We start from the raw sequence: 17,318 nt of genomic DNA on the forward strand, positions 1-17,318 counted from the left end.
CGAAACCTAAGGTGGTACAAAATAGCGAGAAATTTCTTTCCAATCATCCTTAAAATTTCGAAATTGCTGGTTTAAAGGCAGGCCGTTTTTCCGGCCGATTTGCCGTATTCCGATGACAAATGTAGCTCAAATGATTTTGCTCTTTTGCCGCTGAATACAACTAGCTTAGGATAAGAATGGAAGGAAATAAAGTAAAAACGATTGGAATAAGGAGTTGAAAATAATACCTTTCGTTATTATGTATTCTTCTCGTATATATTCGACGTATCGCTTCGCATCGATGGTATTAAGCACCGAGTATTGTCACGAAAAATCGATTTACTGTGTATGGTAATGCCAATATTTGTATTGAAAAAGCAAATTATCTCGCTGTGGTCATGTGGTATCGTATTTCCTAACAAATGCCAAGAAAATTATAAATCGAAATTAGTTATCATGGAGTATAAACTCAATTGCTGGTCACGTGAAAAATAATATAAATTTTTCTGATATTTACACAGGGTGCATTTTACTGGCAAACCATTGATTCTAGAACCATACTTGCAATTAGTAAAAGTATCAAAATAACGTGTGGATCTGAAATACGTCATTCATATTGCATGGAGTTTATAGCTATAAAAATTGAAAAAATAACTTCTTATACGGACGCCCTGTGCTCGAAAACCCAATAAAAAAGTTTTTAATTTGACTTATGAAGCCAAAAAAAAAATCCACTTTCCAAAGTGCAATATTCACTGAGATATTGGAAATGGGAGAGAAGTTAGGGAAAAATAGCATAACAAAAAGGAGGGGGAAAGAGTGTTTTCCGTTAGTTTATGCGACTTTTTCCTAACTTTTTTCAATTCAAATGTTCCAGCAAATACTGCACTTAGAAACATGGTTCAATAGTAAAATGCGGCGCGTATTGTTAGCTATGCACCCTGCTTATTGAGTTTTGCCAACCGATTTTGAAATTTTTATAAAATGAATCCGTGGTTCGTAGCATGAATGAGGTTAGTTAAAATTTTATTGACATATTTAATTAGCTCATACTAACGTTCCTTAGTGTCTGATCGCGGAATTTCAATAAAAAATATTTGAGAAGAAAATTGAAAATTTAACAGTAAAAATGTATTTTAATCTCAGCAATGATTGCTCCATATAACCTATGGACCCCCGTTACGGAGTTGAATATTTAAAAAAATTTCTTACATTGCAAAATAAAAACACTGACCAAGTTTCATATTTGCTGCTTCAGTGGTTTCTGCTCAGCATGATTCCTTTATGGGGGAGGAACTTCTCTTTGAACCCCCTAATGACCTCCTTAGGGGTCGAACTTCGAAAAAACATTTCTTAGTGAGTCGTTATGTCATGAATTAAAACTGACTGAATTTCATATTTATAGCTAAAGCGGTTTCGGCACAGACATCAGTCAGTACAAGTCATTGTATATATATAGATTCACAGAGCATGTTGTTGTTTATTGTGTATAGAAATTTTATTAAGTTCGAAGACGGACGAATAGGCACCTAAGAGTTACATTTAGTTGTATGTATTATTTTTTTGTATTGTCTTTCTTTTGTATGTGTGTGATTGTGTGTGTGTTGTGTTTGTGGTAATGTGTTTTTGAAATAATTTTTTTTTTTGTTATAATCATTGAAATAAATCCACGCTCCATCAGTCGTGACGAAGTTTTCCCGATTTTCTACTCTGTGTTCCAATTAGAATCAAATCTTTATTAATTACAGTATTTTATTTATAGTTTATGCAAATATATGTAAAGTTTCCGAAATACATCTTTGAGGTTTTTTTTTTTTACAAACCATAGACCGCACTTTAGAAATGTTAGCAAAACTACGTATCTCTTTGATGCTCATTTGATGCTTCTTCAGTTAAAGCATAACGATTGTTTCCTTATATAATGAATGGTATAGTTTGAAGTCACAGCCGGCGTTCAATGCGTTACAAGCGGTTTCCGGATTTTACAAGCGGCCATGGTCTAAGGCATTTTCTACCTGACGTGTCGCCCACTTCTGAGATTAAACACACGTAGGTTTCTGTTAGGGCTGGGAATCGATTAAAATTTTTAACTGGTTAATCAAAAAAAAATTGAATCGATTAATCGACCGATTAACCGAATTTTAATCGGATATTTTTGTGACCAAATAATATTAATAGATGCTATAAAAATAGTTTATTCATTTCACTCACCTATTCGGTAGATGTAAACAAATGTAGGAATAGGTTTAAAAATTAAGGCTGCTCGCTTCAAGCAATTTGATATTCTGAACATAATTGCCTAAACCTGTGATTTCTTCATTTGGATCTTGTCGTGTTTTGAAAAAAACAATCGATTATTTTTGTTCATTATTCACTGATATCGAAACTACTCTTTCGATTGTACTGTTTCTTGCTTGTTTTCCTAGAAACTCTTCTCGAATAGTACTTGTGAGGTACTTGTGAGTACTTGAGATAAGCTGATGCTTCCAAGAATACGAAAACAACTATTCACAGTGGAGACAATAAATTTTGGTAGTCTTTTAAAACTCGTTTGATATAGAACTTTCACAGCGGCACCTACAATCCCATCAAACTCAATTTGAAAGTGAAATCATCAGTTTCCACTGAATCTAATTTGATCAAAATATTCATTCAAATATTTTTAAACAGGGTCACTTATCCAAAATGTTAACTGTATAGAACATGATTTTTATGACACCTGATCGGTTTTTTTCAAAAAAATCGAGTTAATTCACAAACATTTATTAAAATTTTAATCGAATTGATCGAGCCAATTAACTCATCTAAAATTGTTGACTGCGATCAACAATTGATTGATTAACCGACCCAATTAATTGATTAATCGGACCAGCCCTAGTTTCTATGGCAAGCGAGAGCGTAAGAAGTTTGTCTCGCTTGCCACAGAAACCTACATGTGTTTAACAACAGAAGATGCCTGCCACAGATGTGGGCGAAACGTCAGGAAGAAAATGCCTTAGACCATGGCTTAAAGCCCAGAAACCGCTTGTAACTCAATGATATAGTTTATTTTGGACTCCGAAATTATTTGTTTTCCTGTCGATATCTTTTTTTTCGGTTAATATGTAATTCCTATGACGACTTAAATCGAATGCTTTGAACAACCTCAACGGTGGTTCGTCATTCAATGATAGCTCAGTAATGGTCATGATATGAATTTTTGATCCCGTTGTCCGATTGAAACGGCTGTGTCTTATGCCATTCACAAATTTTCTAACGACTTTTCCGCTGTATTAGCTGCAAAATTAAAACGTAATAATTTTTTTTCAGTGCTGTTCTGGAGGATAAAAACTCCATCAAAACCAACAAAATCTTCAAAAATCATTCTAAAAAATGCTCAAAGAATAAAACCTTACACGTCGGAAGAAAGTTGTTTTCTTACTTTACCCGGGTCTTCCAAATTTGTATAGCTCGACACGACTTGATATTAATGAAAATTAACCCATTAATTGGCAAGCATTGAAATATCTGGAGGAGAAAAATTTTGAGGGGTTATATATTAAGCAAATGAGAGGTACCCCGAATGCTATTACATAATAAAAAAAATTATTATCAACACTAAAAAAAACATGAGATATTGCACTTCAGGGAACGCACTGTATTTGTATGATTTATGTAGACTTGAATAGTGTAAAAATATCGTTCATTGTTTGCCAACTTACTTTCCTATAATTGCTGAAGAATGCACAGCAATATGTCTGCTACACACATGGAATTTCCCTCCAAAATACAAGGGTCAAAAATCGTTCTTACTAGGTTTGCCAAGAAATAGAAGACATTTGTACCTTTAAGCCATTCTGCTGGTAATTATAGAAACTTCATGAATAGCTCTCAAGTAAAAATTAAATGTTTAGGAGATGCTTAAGAGCATGAATACAGAAACGAGCTCAAAATATAAAATGTCCTTTTTTGAAAAAATATAAGAAACTTATGTTGCTTTTGAGAGCACCACTGCCAAATAAAGGGTAAAAAAACAGCATTGATAAATGGCAATTTTACTTCGGATCACGAATGCTATTTATTTAAAACATCAGTGAAGAAAACCAACATATAAAAGAAAAACAGATGGAATTCACCAGAGTTTTTTTGCATTCTCGTTTCCAAAAAACCACGGAAAAGTATCGAAAAAAGTAAACTACATTTATTATAAATATAACATTTTTTTTTGCAGTCACGACATCATACAACTCAGATTATCGGTGTTTGTTTGACTTACCATAAAGTCACCAAAGCAGAAGAAAAAGGAAGACCAACAACAGCAAGCAACCTTAAACCCCCCCAAAAAAGTGAAACTAAAATAATAATATATAATAAGAAAAAAAGTGGTAAAAAAAACTGTAGAGAAAAGAGAAGGCAAGCATAAAATATTGATCGCATTAAACCATACGCCAGTATTCCCAAATTACATTTCTCAACTTGCTGTTTAAGCGTGTGCTACGCTCATTATAAATTAAAAAAGATGACTTTCCATATCTCGTTTACAGTGAATGGTCTCGTGCTTTTGCGCTGCATCATCATCACTGCTGCCTTAGAAAAAGCACCAGCTCGGAGCATCTTGAGCATAAAGTTGGAGATTCGCTGACACGGGACAGTTAAAGCAAAGTAGGAGAATAACCTAAAAGTATATATATATATATACATAATAAAATGGGAGTAAAAAAAATGGGAAAAAACGGGAAAAACGACAGTCTTTTTCTAAACGACTTTCCTTATCGCTGAATGAGGTCTCCCCAGGGCGCCATGGCCCCTTTTCTCTCTCTCTCTCTCTCGCGTCTCTTTCTTACCATTTCGGGGCTCAACTTAAGAGCGAAGCACAAAGAAGGAGCAGAAAGATGAGGTAGAAGAAGAAGAACAAGGAGTGACAAAAAATAAAATATGAAATAAAAATAAAATATCCAAAAAAAAAAAAAAAGTAGGAAAAGCGGCGCTTTCGTTCGCAGCACCAGTGCCTTCTAGAAGCGCACTTTTAACTCCATTACCCTTCTCCATCTTACGGTCCCGCATATTTGATTTTCAAATTGCAGAGCAACTCCGGGCCCCAATTATTGGCACTCTCTGTTCTGCTTATTGCGCTCGGGGTTTCGTGACAAATTGCGCTAAATTACTAGGGTTATCGAAGGCACTGCTCTCGGAAATAAAGAGGCCGCCGCCTGCGAAGCGCCGCCGCCACCGAAAAAGACGTTTGGTGCTCGCTTTTCGCTAAAGTGGCATCGGGGAAGGGAAGTCTGTACTAACTTAGTATAAGGTACCCAGGGAGGAGGAGGAAAAGGTTGGATGGAACGTCGCCCCATCATTCCGGACCCACTGTCCGTGTCAGATTGCGAGCGCAGCCGCCCGCTACAATGGCCAATTGGGCTCTGATATCTATTCATCACGACGATTATTCGAGGCGACGGATGCCATTCCCTAGTGGTATATCGACTCGTCCGCTCCCGATGGTGTCATCCTGGCTGAATCTCTTCAATTTTCAGAAACCGATCAGCCCGTTTCTGCTCTGCAACTACTGAGAGGTGATAGAGGTGGTCGGTGGGTGGATGATGTCGGAGGGGGAACGACGACCTCCCCCCCCATCTCTTACCATCCTCTTGACAATACCTCTCCTGCAGAATGCCTTATCCACTTTCCATTGCTCCTGCCACCAACCAGTAGTTCCCCTTAGCCTTGTCATCTCGATGCAGCCATCCTCTGTTATTTTCGAGCATCTTATCCCGTGCCTCCGATATTCTTTTCCTCTCATTCCCACACATACATACACCCACGTTCTTTTTCTTTTTTTTTTTTTTTTGTTTCGGGCATATCTTCTAAGAGGCTGCGTTGAACCGCTTTTCCTTATCTGGGTCACCAAAGTGTTGTCGAGATCGTCGTTGGATTGCCAGGGAGGCAACGTCATCCGATCCGTCATCACTTGTCCTAAAAGTAGGGAACGGGGAAAATGCTATCCAAGCCTTTCCCCACCAACCAAATCCTTTTGGTCAAGCGTGATAGTTGGCCGCATCAGTCGGATGACATATCTATACATTGTCTCTCTCACACACATACATTTCCTTCTTTAACTCGTTGGTAGAAAACAACTGCGAGTTTTCCACTGGAAGAGCATCATCGACAATAGCATCTTTTCCACTTAACGATCATCGTTTTCAAAGTATCATAGAAAAGTTTTATGAGGTTATTTCGGGACATGATGATAATAATAATAATAAGAAGAAGAAGAAGAAAAGCCATCCATCGAGAATACTTTCCGAAAGATTGAACATCTTTTGGAAATCCCTCGAAATCTCTGAGGCTTCGAATTGAATGACATGTCGAGGACACGCGTTTTTGGAATCACATCCTTAGCAGCGGATCTCTTTGAAGAACTTTATAAATTCACATAAGTAATGTTCAACCCACAAACACACATAAAATTATCTTACTAGGCAGACCTAAAATTATTTTACAGCAGACACAAATCCTGGGAATTTTAGACTCTAATATCCACAAGTTTCAGAATCGCTTATCCGACATAGAATTCATTTTCGTCTCCAACAGCAGTCTTTAATCTTTGGCTCACACCGTTTATGACAACACCGAAAAAAAAAAAACAGGCACATATGTCATCTCCGACGTATTCTTCAACTCAGACCAAACATAATGCGAGTTGTTGAATGAAATTTGAATGGGATCGTTCTGAACTCTAATTATTAGAGTGCCGGTCAAAAGTCTTAAGCATGAAATAGGGCATAAGAATCGGAAATGCTTGAGTGTTTCAGAGAGCTGAGCTACAAGGTATTGTCGAGCACTAGGTTGAAGATGCTTGATCTACGACCATATACGCTAACGCTTAAATTACCCGAAATTCTTTCATTAACAAAAATTAGCGAACATATCTATGTTAAAGCATTATATAAAAGAGTAGCACCATATGATTATGTGTGCCAATATACAGGATGCATAGCTAACAGCACGCACCGCATTTTACTGGCGAACCGTTGTTCTAACAAGCATACTTGAAATTAGAAAAAGTATAGAAATCAGGTACGACTTTCATGTTGCAAGGGGTTGAATAGTTATTAAAATAAAATAAAAAACTTTTTATACGGACACCTTGTGCTCAAAAACCCAATTAGAAAGTTGTGCACTGTCTCTCCTGATGTAAAAAGAAAAAATTCTACGTTTGTAAATGCATTATTATTAGTAAGTGTAACATTCACTGATACATTTGAATTCGAAAAATGGCGAAGAGTTGGTAAAAACTGCAAAAAAAAGAAACAAACGAAAAACGCTTTTTACCCTCATTCATGCTGTTTTCCCCCCAACTTTTCTCGGTTTTTTTAATTCAAATATCCCAGTGAATATTGCGTTTAGAAACGTGGAATGTTTTTTGTTGGCATCAGGAGAAACAAAATGCAACAACATTCAAATCGAGTTTGTGAGCATAGGGTGTCGGTATAAAAAGCTAATTTTTATATTTCAATAACTACACAACCCATTACAATATGAATGAGGTATCTGGGTTCTAAACGTTAATTTGGATAATGTTTCTAATTGGAAGTATGTCTCTAGGATCAACGCTACACCAGTAAATGCACCTGTATATACAATTACTTAACCCTCTGACAAGATTATATTGTTGCTTATATTTACAGTTATATTGTTGGTTATTCTGATTATTTATTTTTATTTTTTCATGTTTGCCCTTTGATTCACTTGCACATAGCTAGTTTTGAGTTGCGGTACTTTAAATAAATGAGGAATTTCACACACACACTTGAATCTAAATTAATACTTATTTCCGATAAGCATACTAGTATTATAAAGGAAATCACGCAGTAGAATTTCTCGTAACAGGTTCTCATTTAACCGAACTGGTGCCTACACCGGCCTCGGTAACCATATTTGATACAGTCGAATCCCGTTTTAACGAATACCGTTATAGCAAAAATCTCGTTTTAACGAATACCGTTATAGCAAAAATCTCGTTTTAACGAACATTTTTATAATCCCCCCAAATAAGTTTACATAGGAACAATGCTAGGTAACCTGAAATTCCTTTATAACGAAATTTCGTTTTAACGAAGTGATTCCTCCGGTCTCTTGGCGTTCTTTATAACGGAATTCGACTGTATTATAAGTCACAAACAATGTTCCAGTCTCTGTTGGTTCTATAAAACACTGAAATACAATACTTTGACTTTTAATACTTTTGACATACTTTTAATACTTTTAATACTTTTAATACTTTTAATACTTTTAATACTTTTAATACTTTTAATACTTTGACTTTTAATTTATTAGTATAATCGTTGGATTTCTTGTAATTTGATATCTTTCCATTAACCCTCTATGGTTAGGTGCATATTTGAATATAAATTAATATTGACAAATACATGATCAAAGATCTCTTTATACCAATTTCGTTTCTCAATTTTTTTGGTATATTAGAAAGTACATCTTTAAGTGTAATTTCAGTACAAAATACGGCAATAAAACTGCGGTACTATTTCATCTGAAAAGATGTTGATTCCTTGTCGGCGTCATTTTTTGAGAGGTGCTGAAATTTTAGGTGTTCAGAGATTTCTGAAATTGCACCAAACTGAGGGAATTGGAAATAACATTCAAATTAACAAATGTTCAAATTTGCTAAACAAGATTTTATCAGTTTATAGATAATAGCAAAATAAAAGGAAAAAACTGAATATAAATCTAACTCTTAATTGTTTATTGTAATTAAAATATCCACTCTAATTAATAAAATTGCTGTGCGAATGTATTCTTTCAATTAAAAATATGCTAACAGCACCCATTTACATCCATATATATATATGTTTGCAAAAATAAATCAATACATTTTTATGAGATTAACTATAGGGGTTAAGTAGGCTACCTAACAGATTCAATATGCCTCTGTAATTAATTTCGAAGTGTAAATATATAGTATATATAAGAAATTAATTTTTCCTTCCCCTCATTTAATAAATATAATTAGACTTTTTCATCAATCTCTACTGACTCTCCGCCCAGATAGGCCAATTAATACAGCTTCTACTGAGAGTTCAAGTTTTTCGATGAAAATATTTAGTTTGCCAGTATAGTATTTCTTTAAAACCTACTCATTCAGGTCACCGATGTATTGTCTAAAATATGTTTCGGAAAATGTTTCAACGTCAATTCCAACAACCATTCCTGAAGAAAACAAAGAATGCCTTGGTTCGATCCCGACATCAGAAAAGTGACATTTTCATAAAAAAAAGCAATACTGATATAGAGAAATCCAATAAAAATTAAAATCAACAACAAAAGGAAAATAAACTTTTCGAACGTCCAAAGAGCCATCCAGTGATGACGCCATTAAGAAAACGCGCAATGTTTATGGTAATTATCCATAGTATACCGACCATTTATTTTTAAAGTGTGTATAGTACCGTTTTGAAAAAAATAAATAAATGGAAAAAGTATCTGTCGATTTGTGCTCGTATATCTATTACAATAAGGATACGCATCGGACAATACAGAGACTGTCATGTATAACGACCCTTATGTAAGTGCCTATAAACTCATTGACTCTCTCCTGTGAGAACACGATTTTACAGGAAACTGTAATAATAATAACGTAAATAATATATATATATATATATATATATATATATATATATATATATATATATATATATATATATATATATATATATATATACGCAATTAATTTTCCGTTTCCTTCATTTAATGAATATAATTAGACTTTCACGGCAAATTACACTGACTTTTGGCCCAGATATAGGCTGGTTAATAGCGCTTCTACTTAGTGCAAAAGTTTTTGAGACAAAATATTTAGTTTGCGAGTACAAAGATTTCTTTAAAACCTACTTATTAACGTCTACTACATCAGGTTTACTCATTCAATATTGTCTAAAATATGTTTCAGAAATGCCTCCAACGTTACAATTCCAACAGCCATTTCTGCATCAGACAAAGAATGCCTTAGTTCAATCCAGACATCAGAAGTGACATTTTCATGAATAAAACCAATACTGTTGTGGGAGGGGGGGGGGAGAAATCCATTAAAAATAAAAATCAACAAGAAAATAAATTCTCAAACGTTCGAGGAGCCATCCAGTGACGAGGCCATTAAGAAAACGCGCAATGTTTATGGCAATTATCCATAATATACCAGCCATTTATTTTTGAAGTGGAGTACCGTTTTAAAAAAAAAAAGCAGCATCGATTAATAAGGTATCGATCGATTTGTGCTCGTATATCTATTACAATAAGGATACGCATCGGACAATACGGACACAGTCATGCATAACGACCCTTATGTAAGTGCCTATAAAACTCACTGACTCCCTCCTGTGAGAGAACACGATTTTACTGCAAACAGTAACAGAAAACCCGAAAGTGGGAGAGTTTGTCCATCTATTTTATATATATATATATATTTTTTTTTTTGATCCCGGGATCGTTGTTAGTAGGGCGAAAGAGAGAGCACAAGAAGAGATTTTCCGCCAATTCCCTTCGCCCTTCCGCGGGTATTACGTGTGGCGGATCTCATTTGGACAATGGGTCCAATTCATCCTGACACTTTACGGGGATCAAGTGAAAAATAGTGGCTATTACCGTGGGGCGAACCGTCCCTCGAGAGCCTGTTCAAGAACCTTCCCTTTGGGGTGGAAGGATTACGGTGAGGTTTGGGAAAAGTTGGGATGATCGCGTTTCTTCGCGCCTGCGTACGAGCCAATTACTGGCAAAGCAAGCGAGCGACCCAGAGGAGACAAGAGAGAAAGCGATCGCTCTTAATGAAGGGCTCTCCACCAGCCCCCCACCCCCTCCACAACGATCGAAATCCACGTCCTCTACTCAGATTAAGCTCGAATTAATAGTTGCTCTGCGAGCCGATTTTGAGGGTTGTAGGGATTTGTACACCGACGATCGGTCATTCTCCTCCACATACACACTACTCGAGCTTTTTTTTTTATAGGTTCCAAGCTATTATATGATCCGACTCGGAGCACTAGAAAATAAAAAAAAACCGAAACTATGGAAAGAATTTGGCTCCTCTCTCTCTCTCTTTTTTTTTAAGTTCTCCATCTCGTGGAATGCGAGTTTTTGACTGGTGCGATGATTATATTATCGCCTTATGTTAATGACTTTAACTGAGATTTTTCCTGAGAGAGAGAACGCTCCGGATGTTACTACTCTCTCTCTCTCTCTCTCTCTCTGCGCTTATCACCGGATTCTTACGGCGGCAAATTATCGCGTAATTATCTCATCAATACTGATTATCTGAAATGCAGACACTTGCTCCGGGAATTATTTACGTTCGGGACCATCATGGATAGAGTGTGGCCTTATCTCTCTCTCTCTCTCTCTGTGAATAGTAGCCTATTCTCTTCTAATGGTCAGGGGAGTGTTGTTGTAATTCGAAAAAGGACCATTGGAATGATTCCGAGTCTCTCGATAATTACTACGATAATTATATCTCGTGTGTGTGTTTCGATATTATATTTCAAGTTAATTACTTTTTTTTTTGTTGTTCCCTAATTAAGAACTTTCTTTGGAAATTTCGCCGGTGACGCATGAATATACGTGACTTTCTTAAATGCTACAAGAATGTCGGTGTTTGTTCTTTAACGATGGAAAAAAATCATTTAAAAAAAGTATTTTGTTTTCGAATTATTGGTTGTTTTCATTTTTAAAGCAAATTTTGGCGGATGTCCAAATATGGCTTAGTCGGTATGAATCAATCGAATTCAAATGATTCAATTGTTACTTAGCACTGAAATTATAAAAGTGCTTTATGATTATCATAGAAAAGAATTTTCTTGTACTCTGTTTTTTCAGACACTATCAGAAAAGTGTCTCATATTCAGCCTCATGAAAATTCATCTGAATTAGAACATTTTGTGACTAAAATATTTTGGTATGTTTCACAATGATTCCTTCTCAACCAGTCATCTGGCCAATTAATTTCTTCTTTTCCCTTTTTTGGAAATTTGAAGAATAAAATAAATTTTTTGAATAAAAATTTTTTATGAATACATTGAAACTGTTCTTTATGTTCGTAGCTCTTTTTCAATATTATCAACAAAAATAAATTTAATAATTGAAGAAATTAGTAATTAGTTTTCTAAATTATGTTGATTTTCGGCAAAACGTGCTATTCTGTCATAGCCAGATGAATGGTTGAGATAATTGATAATTATTGCGTAATTACCTCATCAATACTGATTATCTGGAATGCAGACATTTGCTCCGGTAACTATTTGCGTTCGGGACCATCATGGATATAGTCGTCTTATCTCTCACTCTCTGAATAGTAGCCTATTCTCTTTTAATAGTCAGGGGAGTGTTGTTCTAATTCGAAAAAGGACCATTGGAATGATTCCGAGTCTCTCGATAATTACTAGTACAATTATATCTCGTGTGTGTGTTTCGATATTATACTTCAAGTTAATTAAATTTTTTGTTGTTTTCTAATTAAGAACTTTCTTTAGAAATTTCGCCTGTGACGCATGAATATGCGTGACTTTCTTAAATACAAGAATGTCGGTGTTTGTTCCTTAACGATGGAAAAAGGCATTTAAAAAATTGTCTTTTGTTTCGAATATTTCGGTATCGAATTTTTAAAGCAAATTTTGGTACACGTCGAAATATGGCTTACCGACATGAATCAATTGAATTCAAATCATTCAATTGTTCATGATTATGATGGAAGAGCATTTTCTTGGACTCTGAGCCAAGTTCATCTTTTCTAGATAGAATCAAAAACAATATATCTCATAAAAATTCACCAATAATAGAAAATTCTTTGACTCAAATAATTCGGCATGTTTCATAATTCTTTTTAATTTGAATAAATTAGAACTGAATTGATTCCGAATTAACTGAACCCAGCATTAGAACTGATATTTAGTTTTCTCAATGCTACGTCATGATAAATAACTCTCTTTCTCTCTTCTCAATATTAATCTGACTGAGAAAAAAATTATTATTATTTAGAATGACGTTTTGTACCTTGCATTTGCTGTTGCGCATTCGTGTGGGTTTGTCATGGCTTCAGATTTGTGAAACCCCGGGTTCGACCCTCCCCACTTTACGGTAGAGGGCTGTTGAATTTTGTCGGCTTTCTTCAAAAATGTCGTACTAAAACCGTAAGCAAACTAATAGCATAAATATGCATTCATTACATATGCACTCATTGGAGTCCAATAATCTGAAAACAATTGGCGTGTCCTATGAAATGCGGAATAATCCAAGGAATCTGAATAATAAGTGGCTATGATATCGAAAACTTACTCCAAAATCAAAATTTTTGTCAACACCATGAGTGTAAGCTGTCACGAGTCAATTATTCAAATTTTATAGTTTCTTCTTATAGATCTTTCGAGAATACCAAGTGCCTCAGACAGCAATTGTTAATACATTAATTGCTAATTGACCGCGAGATGATAATGACCATTATGATTGAATATATGTATCGCTGTATAGACCTGTTGCTCTCTGTGGAGAGACTTTTTAACGGGGATATCTTCTCTCATTTTTACCTAAGTTAGGACCCACAGAAAACCAACTCCGGCCGACCGCCACTGTGGCGCCGGCGGGGTTTGAGCCCAGGATCTCGCGATGCGAGTCCGTCAATATGACCACTCGATCACTACAGCGGCAGATGACAATCACCGTTCACATTTGGTTGATGCTGAATATTTTGGAGATAAAATTATACTCTAATATAATGTATATACAGCAAAACCTATCCACAACTTTATAACGATACTCGATATAACGATAAATCGCTCTACACCGATATTTTTTTCAAACCTTATTTGGAATCGCCGGTAATGTAACGTTTAATCTGTGGAATATAATGCTTTACTAAGATAATTCTTTTTCTAACGATATATTTTGAAGAGATTTTTATATCGCTGCAACGATATTTTTTTTATATCTCTCTCAAAATCACCTCTAATATATTTTTGTAAAGGTCCGTTCTTTTTTTATCTGTTCTTCTGAGGTCATCTGATATAATATCGACAATTCACTCCACTTGATCACCGAAAGTGTTAATAAATTTCTCTGTACTGCTCTTTCTGTGTAGTATATGAAAGTGTGGTGAGGTAAACCCTTTTACACACAGAACAAAACATCTATATAACGGAATTTTATCAATCAAATTACATGTATAATTTTGTTCGGCAAATGAATGTTCACAAGTGCATTTTCTGATGTCACTAACAACGCCGATTTAGGAGAGATTTCAACAGCAGCAATATAAATTTAGTTGCACTTTATAAAAATGCTGCTTCCCGATATAATGATATTTTCTGTTGGTCCGCAAAGTATCGTATAGCGGGTGTGTCACCAAAGGCCTTTGCGAGAAAGGGTGACCAAAGAAACGGGTATGCTCCCCCAAATGCAAAAAAATGCTGATATACATGGGCAAACATGGTAAAGTCTATTGTTCTATTGCTTTGGTCTGGCCACATGAACCATCAGTTATCCCCACCGGAAGAAATTTCTAGCTATGCTCCTTGTACCACCGGAGTACAGTAGAACCTCGCTACAACGATACTCAATATAACGACAAATCTCTCTACTACGATATTTATTTGAATTTTCTGCATTTTTTGCATCGATATTTTTTTAAAATCGTATTGCAAACAAGATTTACAATATCCTCTCGATACAACCGTAACCTTTACTAACAAAAATCCCTCGATAAATCCCTCTACAATACTACTTTTCAAGAGACTGCAAGCGCTACAACGATATTTTTTACATTTCGCTCAAAATTGTCTTGAATTCAATGTTAATTTCATCGCTTCTTTTCGTTCTTACGATAGTGTTTCCTAAAATCGGTATTTTGCGTCACCTGATCACCGAAAAGTGTTGACATTGCTACTTTCTGTAAGACACAAAACAACTTCACAGAAGCAATGCATGTAACCGAATTTTATTAATCACGTAATCAATTACAATTTTTTGCAATTGTTGAATACTTGAAACTCATTTTAGGGTAGTACAGCGCTGATTCAGAAAAGATGTCAACATAAGTTTCGTAGCACATGATGCCTCTCACACATTACCTCTCGATATAACGATAATCTCTCTACAACGATATTTTTTGTTGATCTACGGCGTATCTTTATATCGAGGTTTCACTGTATCTCAAGATTAGTCTGGAGATGTTTTATTGTCCGCTAGATATCTGAAATTTTAATCTCATTCCTAACGATGCCGAGAACTTGAAAAGTTTGGGAATCTCTGGCCTGAAAGTCTTTTTCACCAGTACAATAGGCAAATATTTCACGGATTCATGGAAATCGATTCCATTAGTTGTTTTTCTTCACGGAAATGAATGAAAATTGGATGTAAGCCAGTAAATTCGATCACAAAATAATTCCCATTAAACGACGGAATTTTATCACACATGGCAGAGCGTTTAATTTAGTTACTAATGTAATTTCAAAATCCTTAAAGATACCTCAGAACAATCTAATTGCCGTTTGACTTTTAGGACCCTCTCTTCAATTCGATCAAAAGCTGCAAAATAATATATATATATACGACAAGATTCGGAGACGGGTTGTGAGAGAAATACGAAAAATCATACAATGCACATCCTATCAAAGTAAAGAGTTCAGTCGCATTGTCCGCGTGTATTTTTTCTTATTCCTCCTATTCCATCTACTGTAAAGTTTTTTTTTTTGGTAAGGATTCTTTAGGCGAGAGGAAAGTACAGGAGCAGGACTCGCTCCTGAAACCATCTTTACGGAATTTTCCTGCCATCGTTCGTTCGTTTGCAAGGCTTTCACTCTTTCAATTGGCTTCTTGAAGGCGGTAGTTGATACAATGGCCAGGGAGGCTCGACTCACTCATTGCGAGCCTGCTGCTTGAGTCTGATACGGGCTCTCAGCCGCTCGCCAATTACTTACTTTGGAAAAGTATTTTCTGCTCTATTGGCTTCGCAAAGAAAGAAATAATAATAATAATAAAAAAGACTACGGAGAGCAAGAGAAAGGCTTCTTCTACCTTCGTCTTATCTTTCCTGCTTTTCTTTCCACTCTCCTTAATTTTTTTTTTTCTCGTTGGCCAAAAGAAAAGGCGGATGCGAAAGTGGTGCAGCTCTTAGCATCCTATTGTACGGTATTAAGTAAAAGCTTTATGGCAGTGCTTGGTTCGTAATTTTATCGGGATTTTCATTCTCCAACCTTCTTCCTAAAAAAAAAAAAAAAATGAAAACACAACCATTTATGGCACTAGTAGAAAAAAATAAGAGAAGATATTCTTTGAGAGTTTCCAACTCTTGTGAAGAACTCTTTTGTTAATAATATTTAATTTGATGCTTCTAGAGTATTATTTCCAGCTATCTTGAAGCGATTAGCAGTTCTTGCTCTACTGTTTTCATAGATATATATGCTTTAGAACATACTGCGCTTTGTAGGAGAGCGTTTGTTGAATTCAGCTGCAATGAAAGTCTTAAGCTTCATTTCATATAAATTTATTTCGTCTATGGCAAGAGGTGGAAAAAAAGTACGTACTTTGGTTTCTCGTAAAAATCCAATTGTTATGATAGCGTTTATGAGGTTATATGTGTGAAATGTTTATCGTTGAAAAGTTAATCGTAGTGGAATAACGAAACTAAATGACGGGGAACGTCAAAACTCCGCAAGAATTCATTTTCAAGAGGTCGAATTTAAAGAGAGAAAAATTCATTATGTGATGTGTGCAATAGAACCTCCACTTTATGATATACCTAAAGGCGAGCATGTTGAGGTAAAATGCAGATAAACGAGAGACATTGAAACCAGTGTAAAATTTATTACGTACGTGTATCGCATATTTAATCTGTTATGCAGGGTGCATAGCTACCATTACGCACCGTATTTCACTAGCAAACCGTTGTTCCTAGAGGCATACTTCCAATTAGAAAAAGTATTCAAATAACGTGTAAAACTCAGACGCATCATTCATGTTTCAAGAGGTTAAAAAGATATTAAAGTAAAAAAATTAACTTTTTATACAGACACCCTGTACTCAAAAACCCAATTAGAAAGATTTTCCCTCTCTCTCTCCTGATACCAAAAAAAATTCCACGTTTCTAAGTGTAATATACGCTAGGAGTATATATATAATGTCTTACAACTCCAAGTATACTATCTCATCTAGACATGATGGAAGCTTTGTAAAATCCCTATAGGTCACACAGTGTGTGTATAATTTTTTTCTCTTTTTTTGTTTTTTACCTATATTGTACTGTTTTGTGTTTTGACGTTCACTGTTTTTTGTATTTTTGTCTGATTGTGTGTGTAATTTGAAAAAAAGAT

Source organism: Pholcus phalangioides, unplaced genomic scaffold (genome assembly GCF_987345545.1).
Source record: "Pholcus phalangioides strain wild (caught in Gottingen) unplaced genomic scaffold, Ppha-v1.0 ptg000007l_1, whole genome shotgun sequence".
Lineage (NCBI taxonomy): Eukaryota > Metazoa > Arthropoda > Arachnida > Araneae > Pholcidae > Pholcus > Pholcus phalangioides.